This window comes from Patella vulgata, chromosome 4, assembly GCF_932274485.2.
Source record: "Patella vulgata chromosome 4, xgPatVulg1.2, whole genome shotgun sequence".
Lineage (NCBI taxonomy): Eukaryota > Metazoa > Mollusca > Gastropoda > Patellidae > Patella > Patella vulgata.
In genome coordinates, this window is record NC_065882.2 from 16,132,032 (window position 1) to 16,143,712 (window position 11,681).

Sequence of the window (11,681 nt, forward strand, 5' to 3'; positions counted from 1 at the left end):
CGTCTTTAACCCAGAGGGAGCAGAGAACAGTATGATGCTAAATGCCATTTCATTTTCCTGTATAAATATAGAGACTGATTATTTAGACAGAGGTCGTCACTATCTATATTAACATACTTTAGAACCAATAATAATATATTCTATTATAATACAAAAAAAGTCAGAAAGAAGGAACAGGTGGTGGATATTACATATATTTCATTGGGCCATTTATATGGTGCAGACAGGTAGTACATTAAACCCCAGTTCTTTGGCCATTACTTGCCCTTTGAGTAGAAATATTGGCAAGGCGAAGAATTTGAGAAATATATTAAATTTGAACAGTTTTTGTTCATTATTTTTCGAGTTGTGACCCTTGTTTCACATTGAAGAATCTTGTAAGCGCTCTAACAGCTAATGTAATCAATCATCCAATCAGTGTGAAATTTATACGGATAATTTAAATTAATGAAACCAAGAAGATAATAAATTCCAATTGAGTTCTGTTAATTACTTCTGTAGTTACGAACGGTCATTGTTCCACTCTTTAGATCCTCGTGAATACCTTCCTAACGTTGCTGAAACTTGTGAATGCTTTAACCGCGAATGTACGAACCGAACAGTGCAAACAGTTGAGAATTTTAATCGAGTTCAACGGAGACTGTCTGGTGTGAAATGTCACGGAATAAATCAATTATTTATATTGTATATAATTACTGACGGGGTTTAGAAACAATAGACATTACCATCCTGCACACAGAGAACTATCTACTTTAGGAATAAATCTCTGCCCTGAATGGCGACCATATTAAAAATTAGTAAACCATTTGACAATGCGGTTCAACTCCGCGGTTTCACACCTGTCATAAAATCTTTATTAGTGGAAGCAGAATAAATACTTCTCAAATTCTCGAAGTACAACTGTCTGGACTGAAATCTTCGATTTAGGAATTAAAATGTCGGTCATCCGGCTTCGTGTCTAATTATAGACAGGGTAAGTTAAGTATGTAAACATTAATTAAGTATAACTAGTTTCATAATTGGGAATTTTATCTGCGATATTACTCGAGGTAAAATAATAGTAAGAATATTCTGATGTTTCTTACTCTTTACCTGGTCTCGGTAGTCGAGCTGCGTGGTATTTTGAGGGGCCGCGATAGTCGAGCTGTGTGGTATTTTGACGGGCCGCGATAGTCGAGCTGTGGGTATTTTGACGGATATCGGTAATCGAGCAGTGGGGTATTTTGGTGGGCCTCGGTAGTCGAGCGGTGGGGTATTTTGGCGGGCCTCGGTAGTCGAGCGGTGGGGAAATTTCACGGGCGTCGTAGTCGAGCGGTGTAGTATTTTCACAGGCTTAGGTAGTCGAGCGGTGGTGTATTTTGACGGACCTCGGTAGTCGAGCTGTGTGGTATTTTGACGCGCCGCGGTAGTCGAGTTATACATGTAGGGTATATTGACGAGCCGTGGTAGTCGAGCTGTGGAGTATTTTGACGGACCTCGGTAGTCGAGCTGTGGAGTATTTTGACGGACCTCGGTAGTCGAGCGGTGGGATATTTTGACGGGCCGCGGTAGCCGAGCTGTGGGGTATTTTGAATTTTGATGGACCTCGGTAGTCGAGCGGTGGGATATTTTGACGGGCCTCGGTAGTTGAGATGTGGGGTATTTTAGTCTTTTGGCTAGAATGTCCCGGGTTCTACTTCCGGTAAGGACTGGAAGAACCGCAGGATTTACAAAGCCAGGTATTTGTGGGGCCTGCGCGACCGACAGGAAAGTGTGTCTAGTAGTTCGGATGTCATTGCACACGTTACCATAGAAACGTATATTTATCTTATGTTAGTCTCCAAATACTGGAGTACCCTATTCCATTATAATGGCTGTTATAAAGGTGGGGTGTAGCGCTTCGAGTAGTTTCGATTCCAGGTGTGAGCGTATGCTTTCTAAACCTCGTCAATTTTCTCCGGTTTCTTCCCATATAAAAGATCCCTGCGCGTGCGCTGGGCATACTAAAATACAACATCGGTGTAAACGGACGTTAAACACTAATAGAAGAAGAATGTTGTGAACCTACAAACAGTTTTGATAATTTTCACGTCATATTCTGACCCTGACATTATATTCTTCACACAGTTTAAAAGATGAAGCTTATACCTTTTAACCAACGAAACGTCGGTTGTGGCTGTGCACAGAAAGTAAACCTATTATGATTTTTTGTGCACACAAATTAAGCCTATAAGACTTTCTGTGCACACAAATTAAGCCTATAAGACTTTTTATGCACACAAAATAAACCTCTATGACCATATCCGACTCTCTCTCTCTCTCTCTCTCTCTCTCTCGCACCTTTAATTAACCACATTCAAATAGTGTAACCGGAAGTCAGAATAATGAAATTGATGGACGTAGAATTAATGCAAGAAAGCTCCCGGGAAGTATTCAACCTGAACATCATAGAATTGCTTCGGGAAGATCTACGTACATGTAATATGATTCGATCACCCAAAGCTACAAGAAATAAATTGGACCGACTAGAATTAATATTGTAAGAAAGCGCCGGGAGAATGGAACTAAATTGAATATCGTAAAACTAATTCTCTAAGAATACGGTCGTGGTATCAATAGATTGGATATCTTCTAATTATTGTGAAACCTGTCAGGGTAAATTTGATATTTTAGAATTTATTTTGTGAAAGACATTTTGTGGGTAACCAGGGGCTAGAATATAATTACACCAGTCGTTCGTATAAGTTTAATTAAAGATAATGCACAATTAATGATAGCTGAAGATAGTTTTCATTTCGTTCATAAACTTGAGGCGAATGTCTTGAACATCTGAATCGGATAGGGGTACTGTTTATCCAAATATTTCATTCGGGACTCCTCGGTGTTTTATTTTTATGGTTTTCGATCACATTTGTCTATAATATGTCACAGTTATGTTTAGTATTCATCTGATACAAAAAATTCAGGCGATTTTCTACGAATTCGATTTCAATTAGAGTAGGCCGTAGCACAGCTGTCGGGGCAAAATTTCCCTTATAACACACTGTATGGCGTATACCCGCCTCCATTAAACAGCAATTCATTTCATTTTATCTGGGAAATCTCCTTCAATTTCGGTATTTTTATCTGGAATATAACCAGCAAGATATCCCCTTTAATTCAACAATATCACGATACCAACAGCAAGCGGGATATCCCCTTTAATTTATCCTGCGGCCATGTTATTAACTGTAATATAATATTACTAATAACCCGTGGGTTATCCCCTTTAATTCAACAAGCGGACATGTTATAATCACGATACCAACAGCAAGCGGGATACCCCCTTTAATTTATCGTGCGGCCATGTTATAAACTATAAGATAATATTACCAATAACCCGTGGGATATCCCCTTTAATTCAACAAGCGGCCATGTTATTAACTGTAATATGATAATACCAACAGCCAGTGATTATTACCCGTCCTGCTCTCTATAATTACCGGATATATGTTTAATAACATGTCACGCGCCTGCAAGCTAATTTCCGAAGACATCCGACCATTTTGTTCTGAGTCTCGAGAAGAATGAACTCGGTATGACTGAAAATATCCTACCGTCATTTCCTCGTCAATTAGACCCCAGGAATACGTGTCACCATATTTCCGTGTTGGGTTTTGTTCCTGGCATATTGCAATGGCGACTTGGTTTATCTGCTGAAGGCGAGATCAATTAGTACCCGACATCATATCCGCACTGAACAAGCTGTAGCGTCTATTTTATTGACAGAAAGTTCCAGAATATTTTAATAAACTTGGACAAGAATATTCTGTCAAGATACCAGAAATCTGACCTAACCGTGATGTGATCGAAAAAATGAAAATTAACGGTCTACTTTTTGTACCAACTGTGCTATTAAATGAAGACGGGCATACGCCATGCGGTGTGCTATGCGGGGGACATTTTTCCCGGACAGGGGAGTTTACGTATACTCTGCATTGGTGTTTGTCCCTTCAAAACGACTGGACGTTTATCGTTCCATATATGAGGTCTGTCATTGAATCAAGTGGCGTGGTTTCGAATCACCTCGTGTATGCGACAAGGAGGGAGTAGGATTGCATGTCCAACCTCGTGGGTTTTCTCCAGTTCCTCTTAAATTATTGAAATACAATTGAACCATATGTTTTTCTTTCTCCTTTTCAGTTCTGCTTCTAATAATCTAGTGATATAGGCTAGCCTATAATGTCGTTCCCTAAGTAGCCATCGTAGACCCAAAACTATGATTGGCTTGTAACCGAGGAGTGGTAACTAAGAAGTAAAACTGGCGGACATGTTTCTGACATAGGGAGTTGGTAACTAAGGAGTTAAGACGTGTTCTATTTAATCTATCGAGTAAAAGTGGCGGCCATTTTTCTATTTGTTACAACATAATGATGTCAATATTCAACTAACCTTCATAAACACTGGTCGTTTTATTCTCATCACGAACTGCAACAAACTATACACACACATCGTCTTTTTTATACAAAAAATATGAAAAAAGGACATTGGAAGATAAAACTTGACAAACTTTACCAATATGTTCGCCATCTCTAACACGTTTCGTTGTCGAGCCATTCTATTTGAAATTAAAGAGGAGCGTGGTATATGATATTATCACAGTAATTATGTTTTTAGTGTGGCAATTTCACAAAGGTCACTGAAAACAGTGTAGGTTTTAAAGCCTATGTGCGTTATTGGGTTTTTTTTTCAACAGTATCAAATTGATTATTTAACATGAATTAAAGGTAGATAATCGCCCGACCGACTCGGATTCATTCGGAATGAAAACGTTTTAAAATTAAGCCAATAACACATCAAGTCAGAATGAAATAAAGAGAATTTCAGATAATCAGTCAAGAAGTAGTTAGATAGCACGTAGAGTAGATATCAATCTGATTAAAACACAGATCTTATTTCGTTTCGTTTTTTTATGGTTCAAAATTTCGTTTTACTTGTGTTTACTACACTAGGATCTGGAAGAATTGTTATTTGGCCGGGAGCCACGGTGGCTAGGTGGGTAAGGCGCTGGCTCGCTAGCCTGGAGGTCGGGTGTTCGATCCCTGCATTGGCCGAGAAAGTTTATCTCGATTTTCCGACGTGGTTTCCCCTTGTCAGTGATGCAGGACGGAGGGTCCCGTGTAAACATTGGAATGCACGTAAAAGATCCCTTGACAGTTGGTATTCGATATAAGAGTAGGCGATAGTGCCGCTGCCCGGTCAAAATTTCCTTCATAGCACACTGTATGGCGTATGCCCGTCTTCATTAGCCCAGTATAGGAGCAGAACAGTAGGAAGTTAAACCCCATTTCATTTCATTTCATGTTATATGGCCACAGATCACTAATGATTTCTCCATTGACTTTAATGTTAATTCTCCTCTCTTAGACCAGCTCTAACTTTTCCCAAAATTTTTGTTCGGTAGAACGCTTTCTGCCAGAGATGGAGCAACATGTGGCAAACTCTTGCCGAAAATTATGTATGGGGTTCAACATGAAAAACTTGAGATACAAAAGCTGGAAGTAGAGACAAATAAACATGCCATTTTCTGCCCTACGTTGCAACCTAACCAACCCCTCAACTCTTGTATCCTTCCGCCTCAAAATCATGAATATTCAGCACAACCTGGCAGAAAATGTATTTTCAAACCCTTTTCTTCGATTCTACACCAAAAAGTCAATAAAAATCGCCATGCAAAAGGGGGAAAGGGAGAGAAAGACTAAAAATAACTTTCGTCCTATTTGCTGAGCTGTGCCCATATTACCGGCGTTTTGGTTAAAGTGAGGGGTAAGCCAATGGAACAGTCTGTTACGGCAATTTCGTAGCGTGCTATGCACGGAACTGTTGGTAACACACTACAAGCGCCAACGCTGATTTATTAATCAATGTCTGACGTCATAGGGTCAAAATTTTAAGCCGCTCGTACGACCTCTGGCACGACCTTCGAGTACAACTTGTCAGATCTTCATGTAATGTAGGCCATCGAAAGTATAAAAATACGAAACGAAATATAGATCTGTATTTTTTAATCAGATTGAGTAAATATCAAAGTCAAAACGAAATAAAAATAAAATATAATATGAATGTGTTTAAGTTTTTCGGCCATCAGGCCAGAGTTTCCTCTGCGTAAGAATCTCTCTAATAGCCTATCTTAGATATATGTCATTACGTAAGAAATGTTTAACTATAAAATGACCTCCGGATAGGGATCGTCAGTCGACTACGTTCCTTTTATTCCGCTCCATGTTCTATTAGGTGTATAGTATGTATAATTATTAATTGCTAACTTGCAGTCTGATCATCTGGCATGACCTAATTGTCTGATATGTGACCTGTAAGAACGGCTATTCTATTGTCCTCCCTCTACGCTGATTAATCACTTGTCAATTCACGTATAGAAATTATTCACTATGGAGCCGAACATTAGCGAGTCTTAATTACCGTTATTCGTATTCAAGTGTAAATTAACCCCCTTTCTTGTCAAGTACGTACCGTCTACGCATTCGTAACAATTATCATTAATTGAATTAAATCCTCCAAATCAGACTGGCACGGAAATCGCATTTACAATTCTGCAGGGTCATGAAAACGTATCGATGTACAGAATTGAGACAGGGGTTAACGGAATAAAATGAAATGAGGGTGATGTAAGTCTTGATGCAATTATTTGAGATTAGATTGAATCTCGAGGAATTACAACCACATATTGGTTTGCCGCTGGGATCCATATTAAACGGCGGAGAGAAAGAGAGAGAGAGAGAGAGAGAGAGAGCGGTGTCCACTCCACTCGACACAAACCAGGTCATTTCGGGATTAACATATGGTACTATTATATTTCAATAATTCGCTTTCACGTAGGGTCGTAAGCAGTGGGGATAATCCGGAAGACCCGGGGAAAAGCCACCATGTTGGGCAGGCGACCCAACTCCTTGTTACGTACAAGCTTGGAATTAAAGCCACGTCACCCGAGCCTTTAACGCTGTAATGAAATCTTATTGCTTATAATATAGATTCGGTCATTGCGGTCCTTGGATTGACCTCGTGGCGTCAGAGGTGGCGGACGGAGCGCCTGGAATGGAACAGGGGCTAGTCGTTCAGATGGGAATAAATACCTAGATCTTGTAAACAGGTTGGGGTGCATGTGAAATAATCCTTGAATAGGATGAATAGTAGGCGGAAACGCCGTTGTCTTGGCAAAAAATCCCTCATTACCTCGGTTGGACGTAGGACGTTATGCCCCATTTCATTTTGGCATACTGGTGCTACATGCAGTAAACATATTACTTACTATCCGCCCTATAGCTGCAATACTGTAACGGTGCCTGTCCTGTACGCCGCTACAATTGATTCATTCTTCGAGGCTTTGAACAAGTAGAAATAGCTTCAAAGTCAAAAGACTCAATACATATCATCACAGTTTACTTATGAAAATACATTCTTCGAGGCTTTGAACAAGTAGAAATAGCTTCAAAGTCAAAAGACTCAATACATATCATCACAGTTTACTTATGAAAATAAGTAAGTATGTTACAAATAGTGAAGAGTGGACCATTGAAATAGTTACCAAACAGTTTTTCGTCAGTTTCCAGATGACGTTTAATCACGTACGTGCTCTAACTCTGATTTGGCGGCCATTTTTAAAAGGATGAAATATCACGTAACTTTTGAGTTTTATCAAATCACGAATTTATGTTGTAAGGTTTCACGTTTACTTCAATGCGAATTAGTTTAATATATATGTGTTAAGCTATACGCAGTAGAATGTGGGGTCCGTTTAATTGAGGTAGTTATAGGTCAGTAATTTTTTTTTGCGATCAAAGGAAGTCTAATCATCCACTACGCAAGATATCAGTAGTGGAACCATTTCTATCCGCTCTACATCACAACGTTACCAACCTCTTTAAGTATGTATCCTTGCGAATATTCGCCAAAATCTGGCAGGAAATCTAACTTTACCCCCCCCCCCCCAACCCGCTTCTACACGTGTCATGCGGATGCAAATGTGGGGATGGGAAAGAGAGAGAAAAGTCCTGTTCGAGATATATACATTTTTTGTTTATTTCCTATTGTTTCCTGTCATATCAAATGCACTTTCATATAATTTTATTCCCCAGGCGTTCGTAAATTTATCTGATCGATTGAGTCGTAGAACTGGATTTCATTTATCATTTGTCGAGATTTAATTGTAACGCATCTATCGGTTGGTCAATCTTGGCGGGAATATTGGACAGCAACAAATTACCAGCAGACGATAGAATGTAAACACGTACCACGTGATTAATTTGGCTGTTATTTGTATATGGGTTGTATCTGATTGATGTTGTTGTCCTTAATTCACAAAGGACATATTATATTAGTGTATACAAAAATCAATGTATGCTACGTCTTGCATAACAATATCCTGGGCTTTTTTTGATACCCCACACCCCTCCCATTGCTATAGAAACCCTCGAATATACACAATCAATGTAAGCTATGTGAACACCCCCACCCCCGGAAAATAAAGAAGTGAACTCAGTCTTGTTTTAGGTCTAACTATAGATGTCTGCACAACAATCTCTTGGGCTTTCTTCCATACCCCCCCCCCCCTCCCCCAGACACACACAATACCGGGTGATAAGTCTATAAATGGTCTCGTCAATAGCCTATTGAGAGAACATTAAAAACAGATTCAACAACGAATATCCATATGTATATCAGTTCTTTATCGCCGCACAACCCGCCCCACCCCCGCCCCGTTGTCGTGGCTAAGTGGGTGTTCGATCCCTGCACTGGCCGAGAAAGTTCATCCAGATTTTCCGGCGTGGTTTCCCCTTGTCAGTGATGCAGAATGGAGGACCTGACAAGGACAACTGTCTAGTTCTTCGAATGAGACGAAAAACCGAGGTCCCGTGTATACAATAGTGTCGCTACCCGGGCAAAATGTCCCTCATAGCACACTGTATGGCGTATGCCCGTCTTCATTAGCCCAGTTCAGGAGCAGAACAGTAGGGCGTTAAACCACATTTCATTTCACCCCTTTGTCTTTATTTTGCCCTGCAGGTTTTGAATGCGATATAAGTTAAGAATTACACAGACCTACCTACTCACCATATCATAATGCCAGGATGTAATTAATGTTGACTCAATCTAAAAAACCAGACAACAAAACAATTTAACTTCATTACTTGTAACAGGTTTGTCAGGTGTTGGGTAGAAAACTCATTTCTTGTAATCATTTCTACTCTTAAATGAGAATAATTAACTTATAATATCATTTTATAGATTCTAATCGCGGGAGAATAATGTATCGACTCGAGAGGTTATTATCCCATCTAGGAAATTATACGCGAGATTATTAAAAGTCTTTAGACTCTTGCATGCAACGATTCCTGTTTAATTGCAGGCACCAGACAATACCAATCTTAAGAGATTACCGAGCCTGGGGATAATGTGTATATTGATGTTGTATTCTAGAAATAATGACTTTATATCTGGTTATACAATAAGCGGGTGATCATTATTCACATCACATTTTATATTTTAAATTGTCTTTTTGTTTTCTAGTGGCATTTATATATTTTTTTCTTTATCTGTATCGTGACTTTATATAGATGTTTATATTTAAGCTAATGGGCTGGTATATCCGTTAATGGTCCAATCCAGTACGCATTAGAATAGACGAGACAATACATGCGATAGATAGGAAAGGGGTTTAAAGATGAATAGATGTTTTTAAACAAATGAAGGTACAATATACAATACAATTATACAATACAGTGCAATATACAGTACAATATTCAGTACTATATGCAATACAATATACAATACAGTATACACTATATACAATACACTATATACAATACAATATACAGCACACACTAAATAACACAATACGCGATACCCTACAAAATACACAACAAAATATACAACACAACACAACACACAAGTTTGCCCGGACATCGGTACTGTAGCCCACACTTCTATCAAATTCTATCTGTCAAGGGTTCTTAAACAGTGAAACATTACATATGTCTGAAAAAGCAAATATCGATCAGTGATTCGATCAGTAACATTATTCTATCAAAACTGACAAAATTAACTTTGTTCCTTATATTTACTTACTCTAAAGCGCACCCCTTTTTAGTTTGTATTTCATGTGTAAGGAAAGGTGTCCCTAATCGTGGCCACACTCACATACTGATGATGTATTACACATGAACACAGTCGTTAATTACAATTAATATCTAACAGACAAAATCGTATTTACCTTTTTTAAAATGCAACGAGTTCGACTATAACATATAGTGAGTCAATATAATTTAAATAAATACATTAATGCCCATGATTCCAATCCTAGAGACACACATTATTTATAAATAAAATACTTTATGTTATCTTTAGTTGAATAATGAGCTTTGGTTGCATGTTTAGGTCATTAGACGACCTTACCTAATAAACTCTAACTCTTTAGACAGCAAATTAGTCACTGTTGACTTTAATTAAAGAGCGAAAAATGTGTTGATTTTCCACCATTTGTACAATTTGCTATGAATTATTTTTAGAACCGAATCAGATAAAACTAACACAGTACAAATAAAATACACATTTCGTTTTAAAAGGTTTAACACAGTTGAATTTAACTAACATGGCACGCATTTCTTTTTAAAAGGTTTAAAACAGTCATATATTTTGTTATTTTATCAAACGTATTTTGTTATTCTCCAGCGTGAAAAAATATAAATCAGTCGTTGTGTTTATCTGATGAAAGTGTATAAAAACATCGATCACCCTGACAGATTGACAACAGACGCCATTGTCAGTTCGAATGCTTTCATTACAAAACATAGATACAGTTAAAAGGTTTATTTTATTCTGATGGGGGATATGTTTAAAAACATTTATTTTGTAAATGTGTGTGAAAAGAATCTATATTATTAATCTCTTTCTTTGCCATTGTTCTGTCAACTGCGTAAAGTACCACGTTCATGACCGCTTTAATACATCCGGTATAGCACGAGACAGGAAGTGCTGAGCCAACCAATCAGTAAACTCACTGTTGTCTTGATGCGTCACTTCCTGGAAACGCAATCAGATATGGAATATGTCTAGTGTTAAAGACAGAAGGGTTGAATAATACTAAATAACAAAGAAACGAAACATTATTATTGACACCAATAAAGTGTGACCCATAAAATTGATACGAAACAATGGGTGAACATTCTAAATCCAATAACAACAGATGGAATTACGCAACTAAGCACAATTAAGTCTATTTAAGTTTTCCAAAGGTTTCTAAATATAAAACAAATTAGAAACGTCTGTACTTATAAAGATGTAGCATCTATTGTATGGGCAGACAAGTTCCTGGATATTTCAATAAACTAGGACCAGAATATTTTAATAAACTTTACCCAGAATATTCTACAAGGTACGAAAAATCTGAACACAAATGGAAATGGTCTTTAACGTCATACTTTTCTGCACAATCCGGGCTAATGAAGATGGTATACACAAAGCACAATCTGTTTCACAGAGAATTACGAGTCTCGTATAATATCTCTGTCATAGATGACTGCCTTAACACGTGCTGTCACAGCACGCGGTGTGAATCATTGGCTGAATGTAGTAGTAGTAGTAGTAGTTCTTGGTGTTTAACGTCTGCTTCCACATAAGTGATATCGCAGACAAGACATAGGAGAGCC